The sequence below is a fragment of the Wasmannia auropunctata genome, unplaced genomic scaffold (assembly GCF_000956235.1).
Source record: "Wasmannia auropunctata unplaced genomic scaffold, wasmannia.A_1.0 LD336088.1, whole genome shotgun sequence".
Lineage (NCBI taxonomy): Eukaryota > Metazoa > Arthropoda > Insecta > Hymenoptera > Formicidae > Wasmannia > Wasmannia auropunctata.
This window is the reverse complement of record NW_012026802.1, coordinates 2,797,643-2,813,881: the sequence shown is the minus strand read 5'-3', so window position 1 is coordinate 2,813,881 and position 16,239 is coordinate 2,797,643. Positions and strand designations below refer to the sequence as shown.

Here is a 16,239-nt window from a genome sequence, read left to right as displayed (position 1 = left end):
CCATTCGGTATCCATTTGAAAGTGCGACCCTTTGGGAACGACTCCTGAAGGCAAAACCAGAGTAGCAAACAGGAAATGCAAACTAAACAAATCTTAATAGCAGTATTTTTATACTAGGTGCTTTCCACTCATACAATATTTTAACATTATTATACTTTTCTTCGTCGAGCGTGAAATTGTTCTTATTAAAGCATAAAAAAAATTGCACAATTTCAATTATGTATGCGGCGATTTTGTTAACTATTGTTTTTAATAAATAAAAATAGTTTTGTCTGAAGAAATGATTTGTGATTAGCTATCGATTTTGTGAAAATATATTTAATAAAGAGATGTTAGGAATTTAAACAATGGTAGAAGAAAGGCGCTCTCGATTGAATGGATCTCATTAAGTAATGTCGGTGGCAGAACGAGTTAAATAGTTTATTCATATCCACGTCGCGGGAGGCAAGCATGATTTTCTTAGGAAATGCGATACACGCCAAGCGGTGGCGTATGTGGATAGATAGACGAACGGGCGCAGACAAAGTGATCGCGGGAACATCGGGTGACGCGAGCGGGACGAGAGGAAGAAAAGGGACAACGCGAATGGCGCGGCAGGTGACGTAGAAGCCGAGCAGAGTTGAGAGCTAAGTTTTAATTAATGTAATGGAGAGTAGCGCGTGATTAGCCTCCCAATCAGCACGCTCCTCCCACTACTCCGCTGCGGCTCCGGTCGGAGAAGGACGCGTAATGCAAAAAGAGACGAAGATAAAATTTCTAATAAGAAGATACGAGGGAAAACAGGGAAACCGCGCGGGAATGAAAATGGCCGGTCGCGAAATAAATGTTGCAAAATTTACTGCATAAATTGTTCGATTGGGGTTATCAAAATTTTGTAAGAAGAAATTTTGTTGTACTCTTTCTATCTATCTATCTATCTATATAATATCTCTCTCTTTCACGTGATATTTGTTGATACGGAATTCAATACTGGAAAAAAAGCTGCAAAAACGGAACGCGACGATAGTAGAAAAAATATGAATTTTTTACGTTTCGCGCCTGCGTAGTAACAACGTTATTTGCTCAATGCAGATCACCAATGCGCCAATTTGCGCGAGCGCAAGAGCTAAATTGTTTGCTTAATGCGCATCTAATTATGCTGTTCTGCATTCTGCATTAATGGATAATAGGTATGGGTGCAAGCGTCATAGTTTGTTTGTTGTTTGGTAACGTGGATGTTACCAAACTAGCGATAACTTGCTTATCTTAAGATAACTAATCTAGTGCTACGTAATCCGAACAATCTAGCTGGAGGGGTAATTCCCGACGAGAAAATTCCCGACTCTCGCGCGCGGGGCAGTGAAAGAAATTTATTTGTTTGTTTATTCATTAAAATGTAATTGCGATGATACGGTTGCTGTACATACATTCGATCAATCATTGTGCTCCATAATGAACAATCGGTGCGCGACCGGCAAACATTTTACAACGCGAGTCCGATATATACACGGCATGTCAATTAATTGATTTACGGGTAGCGATATTTATGAAGCGTGATACTATCCTACGGTTTTTCCGTTAATTCTTTTGTTCGATTCGGCCGATCGTGTTATTTCTCACCGTGACAGGTATCGTCGTGATATTCGTCGACCCGATAATAGTTTCGATCGGGAACAGACTGCACGATACATTGCGCTCGACCGTCAATTAACGGTAACCGATAATCCAAAATAATGACAAGCGATTGCAGTTTTGCGCCCCGCGATAACTGTTTGTCGATTTAAAAAGCGTAGAGGACCTGCAGTTTAATTTTGTATTGCAGACAATTAAACTCATCTTGCGACAGCAGTGTCGCTGCGCTGCGGGATGAAAGGCAAGGATATGCAGATGATGGTGGAATTAAATTATTTGTTTATTCACGAGTTAACGTCCATTAAAGGGTAATTACGTATGTACATTGACGTGCATCGACACACGGAGACAAAGAAAGAGTTACGAAAGGAACAAGTACATTTTTGAGAAAGGCAAAGAGAGAGAGAGAGAGAGAGAGAGAAGTTTCGAAAAGTTTCACTGGAAAATTAATTGCGTCAGTTTGCTGCAATTGTGATGCGATGTTGAATTATATTGAACGGCAGTTACTAGAGGTATAACCTAAAAAGTAGTTTATTGAGAAAACCAGTTGTAATAACTCATTTCTTCATTTATACGTTGTAGATCTGTACAACTCCGTGCGCCGATTAATCAAAGAGATACTTTATGTCCCGGCGAAGTTATTGCGAAATTATTACTACAAGTATGCTCTCGCGAGGATGCCTGGCGATTACATGATTAATTCCCCCCTCCCCCTCCCTTCACCCTCACCCTCCCTTCCCTCGTATATACGATGCTGGATACGAAATGGGTACACTCGTTAGCTCGCGATAATAAAATTAGTAGTCGCGGACGTCGTCATTAATCCTCCTTAAGCGATAAAGTAGCCGGCACGTTGTAATAATGGAGTATTAGATCTCATTATTGCGGGATAATTGGAAAATGGTGGAATGGCGCGGAAGATGTGGGTTACATAGGGATACATACAAACTACATGGGTGAGCATAAGATAATTGAATTGCCGCCGTGCCCCGCGCGTGAAGTCCGCGATTAACGGGAATTTATTAATTTATCATCATACGTTGCTCGATATACTAGTTCGGGGAGGGGGGAGGGGCCCGGGATCTGTATCTATATAAGCCAATTATTATCCACGCTGGAAACTAAAAACTTTCGCGAAACGACCGACAAGCCCCGCGCGCGCGTCATAAATTACGTCGAGGATTACCATTATGATTTCACGATTAATGATTCTCGTAATCCGAATTGATTCGGATCGAAGCTATAATTGGTATCTATTAAAATCCCCGCGATTGGGATTTCCCCTCCTCCTTCCTCTCCTCCCGTCTCATTTAGTTTGATCTTCTCGTAGTAAACGACATATCGATTATTCCACGAAGAGGGTCGTTAACGAGACGTTGTGATAGTAAGGTAGCGATATTACGTTACATTTAATCGCGCTTCGGCGTCGCGGCGGCAGCGGCGTCTGCCAGACTAGGCAAAACGGATCATTCAGTTATGCAGGCTGCAGCTCCGTCAATGTAGGCCTAACGATCTCGCAATGATTAGATCATGTGTACCGCACGTACGTATCCCGTTCTAATTGGCGTAATGACGATAGCTAATTAAGCGGAGCTAAACATGTTGTAACAAGTCGATTATTCGTAAGCCGTACCGGATCGTGTTCTGGTGTATAATTCTGTTTTCCTGCGTGTAAATTAATGAGTGTAATGAACGTTGCAGGAATAAAATAAAATGTTACGCGTTCGAAACTAACGTCATCTGTCACAAAAAAATTAACATATTTTCGCGATTGACTTTGGACGCCGCGCCGTCGAACGCTTTCGCGCCCGTCGAAAGAGAAAGTAAAGAGCACGACGCTTCTACGTGCCGGTGTCATTTCCGACCGCGCGTGGCCGTGGCCGGAGGGCGAAAAAAAAAGAGGAACAGACGGACGAGTGTTCGAACGGGGAGCAGTCGGGGCGGAGGGGTCGGGTAAAAAGTTATATTGCCTCTGCGTCCGGAGTGACGAGCCAAACGCGTCGCCGGCATATGAATAATATCGCGTCGCGGCGTTTCCGCGTCGCGCCGGCCCTTCGACGCGGCCTCGTCTCGGCGGAGTATCCCGCTGATTGGATTCCAATTGGAGAGGGTAGCTCGTGTCTACGTTCGCCACGCAGGAATTGCGAGCTTCCGGCATAGAGGACAAGCGCACGTGCAATTAGATCGCGACTTTGCGACAGGAGGAACGTGGATTGGAGAAAACCGAAATAGCTGCACGCTCAGTCTTGAATTTTCGACGAAAGTACAGCGAGGGCGCCGATCTCGGTGACGTATATCGGGCACATTAGAGAATCCGGTTGGTGATAGATTTGTTGTGGAGCTCAAGTGAACGAAACGGAAGCTGGAGCGGAGCGCATCGACGAGCGTATATCGGACAAACGAGCGCCCAATATTCCATTTGCGAATGTAGGGCGAAAAGGAATTACCTCTCAAGTCGCGCCGCGTAAGACACACCGCGCGATGGGGAACGGGACAGATAGTGCAGGAAAGGAGCGAAGGGGAAAATACGGAGAGGGGTGGGAAAGCGCGCGAGCGCGCGGATGGAGATATCCAGCGGGATATTCTCCCTCCACGGCTCCTACAGCTCTCCATTTTCTCTGTCCGACTATCGTTTCCTACGCGAGGCGGGAGGCGCGTTTCTTATCCCGCCTTACTCGCGCGATTGTCTATAACTCGATGGTTTCTTGCGCCGCGCGCGCGCTCGACGCCCGCAGTAAATAGCTTCTCCTTCTCGCGAACATTCCCCTCCTTTGTGAACCTCGCCGCTCGCGACGGAAGTGCCGAGGTTCCGCACGAAACCGCCAGCCATTCGGCTGTATTTGGCTGTGCATTTTGAAACTTTCAAGACGGATGCAGGTAAACGGACGAAGTTTCGAGTTTACTCGGATGGGCGACGTTGGCGCGTCACTTTGCTAATTGCGTTCAGGATTTACGGGACCCGGGGGCGCGAGAAGGCGACTCCGTTTCAGGATCGCGCCGATGCATTACCGCGTCGAATCGCTTCTTTCCCGAGGAGGAGACGCCGCGGCACGATAAGAATGCTTAATACAAAAGCGCAGCCGTCGCGACCGTCTATATAGTCTAGATGTAGTATAGCAAGACACGGAATTGCGCTACCAATAGCCAATAGTCTTCGATCCTCTCTCTAAACGTTGACGTTCTACGTTTTCCGCCAGCGAGAAAACAATTAGCACGAGGAAGTTTTTAGAAGATGCTTAGCACTCGTGTTGTAGATTGAGCCTCGTTTCTTTAGGGCTAAACCGCGAAATATGCAGCCGTAGGCATTTTCGCATGAATGAAAGACGGAACTCATTGTTCACCGCCGCGTCTCGGGGTTTCCGGACCGCGCGCTTTTCGCGAGCAAAACACGAAGAGGAGAATCACGGACGGCTGGCGCTGAAAGTTTCAGTCACGGTTTGCGATCTTAATTTCTTGCCCGTTCCTGCTCACCGGGGTGGGTGCGGTCTTCTCTCTTTCTCTCGCTCTCTTTTCTCTTTTTTTTCCTCCCCCTTTCATTTTTGACCCGTTGGAAACGCCGTCTGCAGGGAACACGAATGCGAGGTGGAAACATTCCGACCTGATGTCGGTTGTCGGTCTCGCCGGGGTGAACCCCCGCGTAAATTTTCGCCCGACTTGAGAGATCGTGGCGAGGTGAAAATTGTTCAGAATCAATGACCTCGAGGGGACGACGCAGCGTATTTTCCCAGGCTTTCTCGGCCCGGCGCAGCGCCTGGCAGCGTCGAATAACGGCAGCAACATCTACGCGCTACTGATACCCCCGACTCACGGAGGGTAACGCACGGGATATTCTGCAAAATTCCGGGAATGCTCGGAAAGCGAATAACATTTGAAAGCAACGATCTGTAAATCGCTACCGTTACCGAATGCATTTCAGCGTGCTTTCGATGCAACAATCAAAAGTGCAAAGATGATTTCGAGCAATCGAGCGTGTTTGTGGTTTTGTTTAAATTTTATTACTTTATACGCAAACGAATGCACGTGTATCTATTCAATTCCTCATTTGCTTAACAACAAATGTGAAATTTAGATTACTGCAAATGTTCCGCCTACAAAAACGCATACGCAACGTTCCATTGGAAAATTTCTGGCGTACAACTGCAGATGCCAATTTTTTTTCCTCTAATTGATTTCTCTTTGTGCCACCAAAATCATCGCGAAAAACAACAGTGTGAAATTTAGCGAGGATTTATACAAGATCTGAGAATTTTCCCAGGGATATTTAGGAGGAATCTAGGACCAGAACGGTGCAACGTTGTGGATCCTTCTCTATACTTTTCTTTCTCGAACGCCACGGCGAAGACTCACGCAATTTCCAAATTCCATTTGTACGGGGCGAAAAAGAGAGGGTAGCGAAAGAATTGACGCTGCTAAAAATTTCAGCTCTTGGTCGCGACCTTAATTTCTTCTCCCTCGTGACTCCTGACTTTCGTTGCTCGTTTTTGACCCGCGAAAATGGCGGATCTGGTAGCGCGTGTCGTGGGTGGGTATGGTCGACATGAATAAATAAGAGAACTAGGAGCCGCCGAGGGAAAGAGAATGAGAGATAGACAGATAGATAGATAAAAGTAGAAAGAAAGAGAGAGAGAGAGAACTTGCGAGGAAAAATAGACGAAAGACAGGCCGAAGTGTCGGGAACTCGCGTGGCGGTTCGTTCGGTTACACCGCCGAAACTTATCTAATCAATCAGCCGACTGATCAACCTTTCATTGATCGCTGTAATCCATCACATGTAGCGCCGATACAAACCAGCCGCGCCCTCCCGGGCCGCCAACTCTCGCTCTCTCGATTTTCCCTTCTGAGTTATAACGCTAATTATTTTTCGCCCGAGCGATCCATCTCTGCGAGTACCTCGGGCCGCGCCGCGGATACGCTGACAAATCTTCGGGAAATCATTAAAAGTTTTTAACCAGCGGCGGACAGACGCGGTAACGGTATCACCGGTAGTAGGAGAACCGGGCGTAGGAAGAGTTCCGTATTCCGGCGTGTCTGCGATGTAAGAGAAAAAAAAAGTCTCTCCTCCTCGCAGAATCCTCCGCGGGGAGAATGTTGCTGAGTTACATAAATCTCCGATTGGTGTTATCGCATTAGCGCGGTAGTCTACTGCGCCGTCGGATTAACGGGGAGTATCAAGTGCGTGTTAATAATGAATGCGACTTGCTGCTATAACTTTCCGGACGCCTCCACGTATTCCTCCGAGGACCGCATTTGCATGAGCCGGTAATCATTAATAGATCGTCGCTGTGTAGCGCGCGGTGTAACGCAAGATGCAAATTAATGAATGAAGGAGAGCCGAACGACTATAGACCGCGCCTGATTTGATATTCAAGCGCGGGAATATATGCATGCGGTAGCGTAGGTGCACGCGCGCGTTTGCGTAATCCACGTAATGCAGTTTGGAATCTAATCAGGGTTTATTGCAGGAATGTCGTTCGCTGTTTCTTTGATGAAACTTTCGTCAGGTATGCGCGCCGCGGTACTCTACATAATTAGAATGTAATTCGGCCGCTCACAGCGACTGTATACGTGAGCGAATTATCGCAAATTAGGTCTCCGCCGCGGCGCGCGGTGTAAGTAACGCCGTTGTCAACTTACACAACGCCAGACCGTTTTTTTTTCTTACAGCCCGCAGCCGAAACAGCCCCCATGTAATTGCACGCGGGCACTGCTCTCTACTTCCATCTCATAATTAACGCACTAATTTAAAGTCATTAAGATGATCCGGGTAGCGTGACATGTCCTGGCAACTGTAGTTTGCACGTGATATCGTGTAATTTGTAATTAAATTTGACGGCACGTGATGTGCAGAGGGGTTCAATTGTGTAGAAGGTGTTCGAGATTAATGGCCGATTCGATGTTAATAACGATATTTTGTCTGGGAGTTTAATAGTTTATTAATTTCTTTGCAATTCCCACATGACAAATTATTTCGATCTTGATTTATATACGGCACGCCCTTTGATTAAATTTTTGAATAAAATTTTTCTTAGAAGGTTCCACCTCTTTTTTTCGTTATTCGAACGTTTATATATTTCATAAACTTGTGAATTTTATTCCAGTCGCCATTTGAATCTCTCGCAATTTAGATTTCGTCGGATTAAAGTTAAAATTTCGAGCATATATAGTGACCGTTGGCCGAATGCCCGGTTTTCGACAAATTTGCACTATAAAGCGTTCTGATCCAATATCGTATTATGTTTCATACATAAAGAACGAGTGGATCTTCGTGATTAAATCTGTCTTTTTTTTTTCGTGTGTCAATTCCAATTGAAAGTTCTCTCTCCGCTTGGCTTGAAAGTAGGGCATCACGCTGAAATGCATACGCATACGTAAAGTCGCGACTCATTTAACACAATCGAGCAAGAGAGCCCCGGAATAGAACCCTTGAAATTGAGCGGGGGAGAGACTAACTAACCGAAGCGAGAGACGAGCTTATCGACGAGGTCGAGATATATAGGATATTTTACACGATGATCAGCTAAGAAAGAAAGGGAGACAGGCATTGTAGAAACGTGTATTAAAATAATCACATATGAATCATAATGCGAGGCCTAAGAGCCTCGCGTGCGGTTTCTCGCGGAAGAACTCGCGCGGCCTCGAAAGCCGAGAGTCCTTAACTGCATTTAATTCAACCTCGCCGTAGCGTGTTTCGCACACTCGTCGACGCGTTGGCGCCTCGACGCGCTCGCGAGAGCGAACCAACGGGATTCTTGAAGAAAGTACTCTTACGTGAGCCAATATACGCAGCATTCGGTCGTTTGACGCGACGCGCGACGTCCCGTTCCGTCCGTTCCCTTTGTGCCGTCGAAGCAAACGAGGCGATTAAAACGTAGATTGGCCGTCCGTGCGATCCCCACCCCAGGATTTAATACCGGGGTCACTCTCCGGCCCGATTGAATATAAAGGTCACATTGAGTGTACGGGGGGGGGGGGGAGGAACCTATCATCGCCGCGCTACCTCAAAGCTGCGTTTTAATCAGATCTATCGCCGACGGTAAGAATGAATCGAATTATCCGCAGTCTTCGACGTAAATAGTCCCCGTTCGCGAGATTAAAGAAGATTTTGCGACGGCGCATCGCCACGGTCGGCCCCGGTATTTATAAAAGCAGAAACAAGAAACGCTATAACGAAGTTATACTCTCATCCGAACGAGATGAGTCTGTCGGACTTATCTTATCATTTCCCTTGTAACAAAGTATTATCGCGATTCCAATATATATGCTGATTTCACGCGGTATCTATTATCATACTTTGCAATTATTAAATAATACATAAAGACGTAAACGAATTCTCGATATCGAAATATCGCATATTGTCGTATTGAAAATTCCTGTCAATCTAGAAAAAAAAAGAACTCTGGTTTATCCGATCGAGGATGTAGAACGTTAATGGAAATCGATTGCGTGCCATGTTTACAATCACGATACAATCTCGTATTAATGACCACTGGATATTCTTTCTGTCTCAAGTAACTTTTCCGAGCTTGAATTATTCATTTGACAAAGAGCAGTGAAGAGAAGAGAAACGCTGTAATTTCACGTCACGCTAAACAAGAACTAATATTCTAAATTATTCGCCTTCTCTCCCTTCGAAGTGGAACATGCCTCTATTTAATTTTAACTACCAGGTCTCTCTATTTAATTTCCTCTTTTGTTTCGTATCACGGCACGAGGTTACGGGTACTTTAATTTTTTAGGAAATATACGACTACATATCGTAGTAACGGATGTAAAGTAAACGTCACTGCGAATGAGCAAAGACTGAAATATTTACCGAGTGCACAATTCAACTGCTGGAAAAAAAATAACCGTCTCCAACTCGCACAATACGACAAAGACAATGGTGCGACGTGAAAAGGGGAAACGTTTGTTCGGAATTCTTTTCTACTGTCGTGATAATATCTTCGTTGCGGAACACGGGAACCGTACCTTGGTAGTCGCTGACATATTTTTCGCGGTATATTTTGAAACCTTTTTGCTTGCCATGACGATAATTATTTCCAATTGGAAATACGAGGTTAAATATCACTTGACCTGCCGATTTGGAATAAAAAAACCGACTAGCTTCTCTCATTAGAATAGAACGAAAATCAATTGCATATTTAAAATTACGATACAATATTAATGACTATGGATATTTTTTTATACAACAAAAGTATCTTTTTCAGCTTGAATTATTCATTTAATAAAAAGCTTTACAAAATGAATTGAAAATGGATTTTTATTTAAATGTGTCTCTAATCACATTTGTGTATAAAAGATTTTCTCTGTTGCCACACTCTCTTTTATTTTTATGCAATATATATAATAATACAATATTCTTTTTATAGTTTTATTAATACTATCAAAAAAGGTTCTTCCTAAAAAAGAAGGAAATTAAGTTAATTTCCTTTCCTTAAAACGATCCAAAATGAATTTGTTCGACAGATGATATCAATCAGCGACAATAAGATTTCGCAAATCGTGACGATTCCGCCGTTTCGCTTCTTTCCGACGCGACGCCTTGATCGCGATATGTGCATCCTCCGTGATCTCTTCGAGAAGCGGCCAGTGCGGCGATCGCCGCTTCTCTCTCCCCAATGCAGCATGGTATGAATCGTCGAGCGGTGAGCTTCGACAAATAGAGACAATTAAGCGGCTAATATGAGATGCCCTCGCCTTGTGCGTCGCTCCCACGGGGCGCGGGGGACGGTGAGGGTACGCACCGCGTAACAATACTATGGGACAGTGCAAACATCGGCGGGGAAAACCAACAATGCGCCTCGACCCGGAGAGGCCGCCTCCAGGGCTGCTGCGTGCACCCGGGCTGCACATCCACCCGCCCGCGCCGCGCCGCGCCGCGCCGCGCTGCGTATGCACGTGCGTGCGCGTTGATCGGACCCGGCAGACGGGCGGGCTGCTGGCCGATCGTGACCACGCATACGCTCCTGAAATTGCATTAAACGGCCGAACGAAAGCGTTAAATAATGCGGCAATTATAAGCGACGGCGTATTATCGATACGCGTGCGCGCGCGCGGCCGCGCGCGAGGCTGTTTAATATACTTTCGCGTGGCGCCGGAGACCGGGGGAGAGGGGGGGAGAGAGGACACGATCGTCGGATATACAGATATATATATATATATATATATGTATATGCGTACCTAAAGCGCGCGCCAGAGTAAATATCAATGACGCTGCATTCAATTAGTGCGAATAAATATTGTCTCCAGAGAAAATGAATGAGAAGCACGCCCATTCGATTCGCGCAGTTGATAATAGAAAGGTGTAGCGGCGAGTGATTATCCTTATTTTCGGTTTCGTAGGGAATCTCGCGCCCGCGTATCTCTGCGTTGCAAGCATCGTATGCATCTTTTTGTGCTTGCGTGGAAAGAATTATTCTATTATACTTGTGCAGGTGATGATCGTGAAAAACCAGAAAAACTGCAGATAGGAAAAATTGAAAAACCGCATATCGTTCTTTTCACATTTCTATATTTTTAATAATATATATTATTATATAAGACTTATGATCTATTAAAAACGGTTCTTCTCAATTTTCGCCATTTTCGTGCCCTTGCAAAACTAGAAAGAAAACGTACGTTCCGTTATTGCAAAGATTGCACTTGCTCGATACTTCAGCATCTTTCTGTTATCACGAGAAAAGCTACCGTTCTCGTCTGCACACGAAAGATCCTTTATTGACGCGGCTCATTAAACAAATTAAATGCACCTCTCGTTTAACCCCGCGTTCCTCACTTTTTAATTTCCTCGGTGGAAAGTTCCGGCGAAATTTCGCTTCGCGCATTGATAAAGCGTTCCTAACCGAACCCGATCCCTCTCGCAGCCGAAGGGCGATCTGTCTTCGAAGCGGATTCGTCGTTGATTAAAGCGTACAAGTGAAAAATCACCTTCTTGTCGACGATAATAATCCTATAGTCCAACGGAGAGGCTGTCGAACGCAGAGCTGCAGGGTGCGCCGGAGCAGGGCTACTTTGAGAGGCGAAGACACGGTTAATGAAATAATTGAATCGTAAGGGATATCCGCCGCGGGCCGGGCGGACAACTGTTCGCGAAATGCAACGAAATGCATAACAAATTTCCCCTCTGCACGCGCGCGCACGTGGACGCCCCGGGCGACAACGCGGCGCGTGTGGGACACTGCGGGGATAGGGACACGCGGCATGTGTGTATTACCTGAAACAGATCGCCCGAGGCGAAATCGGGTTTGCAAAAAGGAGGAGAACAGAGGGAAAGAATCCGGACTAGAAGGACGGAGTCGTGGCGCACGGCCGAGAGAAGGGAAAACAGACCGGTTAAATCAACAGCCCGCGGCGAGCGCGCGGAAAATATCTGCTCTGATCTGCTCGCCCGAGCACCGCTCCTCGCTCTCTTCTCGCGCTGTCATTTGCGCCTGGTTTTTTTCTCTTCTCTCTCTCTCTCTCTCTCTCTCTCTCCCGCCTGCGCGTATTGGCATAAAAGATACGTAACGCGGATGTCCCGCGGATTCGATGATATTGACCGGTACGCGATAACTGCTCCGAAAGAGAATGGAACCTTTTCTTTCGCTCGTTTCAAAGAACGGCGTTTCGATAATCGATACAAGCCGCTCCATCATTTTCGCGTTGATTTCATTGTCTAACATCATCGGTTCTTTTGGGCTGCAGAAACTTCGCCCAGGTGCATCTAGATATCATTGTATCCTTGTTTAACGTTTGATGAATAACAAGGATAAAATGATATATCGTGAATTCCTGAACGCACCCTTGCATACGAAATCTCGAGACTCCGGAATTAGTTATGGATTAAGTCTATATATTTTATTTATTAATTTTCATTACATCTTATTGACATCAACTTAACCCTAGATGTGCACACTGGGTCCCCGGGACCCCAGCAAAATTTCCTCGGTTTGACATTTCTGAAATTGAAAGGGGAGGGGTTTGAGATACTGTAAAAAAAGTTTGGGATCTCCTCAGTAGGAAGACGTGTTAACCCGCGGCAATTGTCGCTCAACAATCGAGCAGTGAACAGTTGAAGTGAGCGTGGGGTCCCCGGACTGCTTGCAGTTTTGTTAAAAAATTAAAATATCGGATCGCCAAATTTTTTTGTTACTATTTCAAGTATGCCTTTTCAGAATTTTCAAGAATTTTTCAAATCGGTCTATAAAACAAAAGATATATGATTTTTTAGAAAGAGATGCTAAATCGAAATTTTTTCGCATTTTTGAACTTTCCTTTTTCTTTGAACCCGTATATCTTGGAGCTCTTTAATTCTATCGACTTTTAAACATTATGGGCTTGTTCCTTGGTCGATTCTCTGTCGATTGAAAAAAAAATTAATTGAAATATGTCCATTTATACTAGAGTTACAGTAATAAATATGGATGGGATCCCCGAGACCCCAGTGTGTATACGACGTCGTCAAAAAAACAGTGCGTATACCTAGGGTTAACATATTCATCATTTTATCTTCATTATTTTTTATGGATTTGCGATTTGATAATGGACGATGCGCGCGATTATGAGTGGAGTCGTTTTCATATAACGGCGCAATATCGCGTGAAGCGGAGCAAAACAAAGAGGCGCGTCCTTGACGGGAAGTAAAAGCCATGAAGGTAATTCTACAAAACGGCCGACAATTTCGCAACCCGTGGCCCGTCTGCCGGAGCTCTTACATCCGTTAACGTCAGTTCGCCGACGAATTTTTTTGCGGGGTGAGGAGGGGGGAGATGAAAACACAGCGGAGACGGTGGGCGTGTGCGCGCGCGCGCGCGGGAGGACCGCGCGATTTTCCATCTACGGCTTATCAGACGCTACAAGGTTTCCCTTTTCGTCCGCCGGCGGAATTTCTTCAGCCGGCGGGAAAACGTCAAACGTAAATTCAGAAGCTTCGAAATTAATTCCGCGCGCCGCGCGATTGTGTGCGGCGCGGCGTTCACGCGTCTTGAATATTTAGCGTCGGGATGATATTCCCGGTGCCGTGTTATCAAAGCTTTCGCATCCCTCAACGTCAATCCCGCAACGTCTCGTATTGGGCAAACGAGACAGGAAAGGGAATATCCGATTTTCCGGCCGCGCCGCCGCGCCGGTTTATCCAGTGCGCGCGGTAGGTACGAGCGTTTCCTTTTTGTTGCTTAACGTTTTTCCTGCATAATGCAACACTTTCGCGCGAAGAGCTTACGCGTCAACGCGAGACGGCGCGGCAGCGATTATACACCCGATGACAGAGAAGGCATCACCGACGTCGTTCATCGTGGCGATCGCTGAAGGGCGGGGGCGGGGGGGGGAAGGGGAGAGAGACGATTTATCGGATCCGTGTCGTTGATCCGCGCCAGATCGCGAGATCGATCGAAACGGGACGTATAATCGGCGCCGATAATTATCTGCGAGACGATTGAGGCGCTTGCGCGAAACGTTTTCGCCCGTTGAAAAGACGTTTTGTAGACGCCGCTTCGTATCTCTCAGTGTCCATTTTGCCGAGCTTCTTGCAAGAAAAGGCAGAAATAGGAGGAAAACGTGAGCGCGCGGAGCTTCGGACATTTCAATGCAAAAGCATCTCTCTCGCCGCGAGCATCCCGGCTGCTTATTTTCCTGCTGCTTTCGAATCTTCTCCATTAGTCTCGAACGTTTCTTCGCTCTCCCCCCCCCTCTCCACCCCCTTCGCCTCCCCGCTGCGCCCTGTGTGTGTCCTCCCTTTTTCTCGCTGCAAATAACCGAGGAGGTCGTATCGAAGGAGGAGAAAAGCGCGGAAACCTTACGTTCTCTCTACGGCTTCTGAATGGATCTTCCGGGAACTTTCGGTTCGACGTTTTCGTTTGCTTGTTGCGCGCGGTAAATGAATTGCGACAGGTCCGTCGAAGCTGCATAACCGCCGGGTTATAAATCCGAATAACTGTTACAATACTTTGTTTCTTTTATATTGGTCTCTTATTAATTCCATCCTCGCTTCCAATTTATATTTTTCACATCCGCGAGCTACGTTTGTAAAATACAGGAAGCGCGCGAAATACTCGCGGTAAACTTGTAGAATCGTAAAAGTCGCTCGGACGCTCGAGATTTATATTGAAAGACACTGATTCCTTTTTTCACAGGCCATTTCATGTATCTTAATATCTACGGTGGTGTTTACGTCGATGCCAACGTCGTTTCCAACCACATCTTGAACAACATTGGGAAAGCTTCTTACGGGAAATAAACTGCGAGACGTCGCGACCGTATACAAGCATGTTTTGCGAGAAATGCTCGTCGAAGAGACCATATATAGATGTACTTCATAAGAAGAAAAGCGTAAAGTCGTTCAATATAATTAGCACCGTCGATTATATTCGATATATTCCTGAGTGTAACAGTTTTGCATATACATTGGAGGAGGGTAACTTCATAAGAGGATCTGATAATCATTCTTCGCAGAACGCTTCCTCAGCCCTTCAAAGGGAGCCCTTCGATACTTTCCACGAGGGGTCGCGTTGCAACCTGTGTGATGATAATCTATAGAATTTCTCTGCCCGTATCTTCGCTACTCGCGTCTGAAGACGTCATTTCCCCCCTCCCCTCCCTCCCCACCCCCTCGAGAAAACCGGTATTCTATGTATATCCTTCATGTAGGATAACCGTCTCTCGCGACGTTTACGTCGGCCCGGCTCATAGAACGTATCTTGAATCTTGCGGTAATACAGTACGAGAGTAAAGCTCCTTAGGGACGTCTCAGGATGCCGAGAGGCACTTGTGTTCGTTATACGTGCATCTCCTCGTGCTCTGGTCGAATCCAAATAAATAATGCACCAACAGAGAAACGCGGATGTAACGTGCGCTACGAACTCTCCATATGCCGATTTTCTATAATCCTTTCTAATCAATTCGGGTGTATCCTCCTCCGATGTACCAACGCGATAATTGATTTGGCAATTAACAGTTTGATTGCCATATTTCGGTAATTTTTGAATAACACGTAAAAATCTGCAAGGGTCCCATCACTCGAGTGAGAGTTTTATTTACTAGATATAAAAATTATTTTATTAAATATTTTAATTTGAAAAATATATTAAAACCGATACACTAAATTTATTAAGCTCAATGCCGAAATTATCTTAGCAGTCGAAGGGTTAAAAATGTACTTTGAGAGGGAAAAACATGTGCTGCAGAATTACAGATTTTCTATAGTGCCACGGAGAAAATTTTATATTAAGTTTTAATACAATTTTGAATTATATTTTACTATTTTTTGTATTATCGGTGGACCATCATGACTTTATAGGTTAAATTACAACACAACATAGTAAAATTTAAAACTAACTTCACCTTAACAATCTTTTAATATTTGACATAGTAAAAATTCGTAAGTCAAAGTTATAATTTTTATTGTAAAGCTATATAATCTTTATTGAACGTATGATAGGTTATGTATCATCTATTGGTTAGATTGAAAGAATTCTAAGATTCATAAAAATTGCAATTCGACTACTTCTCACAATCAGACAACATAAAGTCCAAAATCGGGACACAAGACGTCTCTAAGACATCTTTTATAGACATCTTTTAGACGTTTCTCGCAAAGATGTTTTTAAGATGGCGACGTCTTTAACACATCTTATGTTCCAATTTTGGACCATA

General features: G+C 45.1%; 1 long non-coding RNA gene and 1 pseudogene across 4 annotated transcripts; both read left to right on the top strand.

Annotated features, from left to right (window-relative positions):
• Positions 1 to 16,239, top strand: part of LOC105448286 — a 275,446-nt pseudogene that overhangs the window by 222,798 nt on the left and 36,409 nt on the right.
• LOC105448285 lies at positions 1,604 to 3,345 on the top strand. Of its 4 annotated transcripts, none has more exons than XR_974217.1 (3): positions 1,604 to 1,692; positions 1,802 to 2,123; positions 2,194 to 3,345. It is a non-coding gene; the product is annotated as an uncharacterized LOC105448285 (long non-coding RNA). The 4 variants fall into 4 exon arrangements; XR_974219.1 differs by having other exon boundaries at positions 1,604 to 2,123; positions 2,194 to 2,272; positions 2,942 to 3,345; XR_974218.1 differs by having other exon boundaries at positions 1,604 to 2,123; positions 2,194 to 2,567; positions 2,942 to 3,345.